Genomic DNA, 1,151 nt, shown 5'->3' with positions numbered 1-1,151 from the left:
AACCTCTTCTTGAAGGCTTAAGCGAAGCAAGAGGGAGAAGGAGAGTCAGATGCCCCTCTAGGGATTTGTTTACTTCACCTGACAGATTACTATCACCTTCACCAGATAGAAGAACAGAGGAGATGGCTGAGAGAACTCCTCCAAGGCACACTCTTGCAGACCAATCAGATACGGTTGGCCCTTTCCATTTTAGCAGCATAGTCATGCCTGCAGATTAAACGACCAACATGGTGATGAATCCAGCACTTATACACCTGGTGCAAAGTAAACAATTTCATGGCCTGTCAAATGAGAATCCCTATGATCATTTGACAACATTCAGTGAAATATGAAGTACAGTGAAGATGGCAAGTGTATTAGATAAAAGAGTAAGGCTTAGCTTGTTTCCTTTCTCATTGGAAGGTAATGCTAAGACGTGGCTCAATTCCTTTCCTGAAGGAACATTTAAAACTTGGGAAGTTGTGGCTAGAACATTTGTCAACAAATATTTCACACAATCTAAAGTTACTCAAGGAAAGCTGGAGATCTCATCATTTAAACAAGGCATGGAAGAATCTCTAAGTCAAGCATGGGAGCGATTCAAAGGACTACTCAAGAAAACACCAGTTCATGGATTTGACAAGACAACCATTGTTCTTGCTTACCTTGGTGGACTGAATATGCAGTCTAAGATGATGTTGGATGCCTCAGCTAGAGGTGACATTAAACAGAAGACTGAGGATGAAGCCTATGACTTGATAGAGAGAATGGCAACTAATGGTCAAGAAGCATATAGTGAAAGGGGCGCACCAACACAACAGAAAGGAGTCTTGCACTTACCTGCAAATGATGCAATGTTAGCTCAAAATCATCTTTTGACTCAAAAGCTAGATACATTGACAAAGATCCTTTCACAACTTCCAAAGGAGCTCCGTAATGTTTCTCAAGCACAACAGCTATGTAATCTTTGTGGTGGAGACCATATTAATGGTCAATGTGTTATACCTGAGGAGATGCAACAGGAAGCTAACTATATGGGGAAACAATATCAGTATAGACAAGGGAATTTCAATCAAGGCAATCCTAGCCAAGGTTGAAAGAATCATCCAAGTATTGGTCAACAACAAAATAACCCATCAAGGCAACAAGGAAGCTTTAGGCAGCAACAACCT

This window comes from Vigna radiata, chromosome 1, assembly GCF_000741045.1.
Source record: "Vigna radiata var. radiata cultivar VC1973A chromosome 1, Vradiata_ver6, whole genome shotgun sequence".
In the NCBI taxonomy this organism is placed as follows: Eukaryota; Viridiplantae; Streptophyta; class Magnoliopsida; order Fabales; family Fabaceae; genus Vigna; species Vigna radiata.
The sequence above is the reverse complement of the archived record's forward strand: the minus strand, read 5'-3'. Positions refer to the sequence as shown.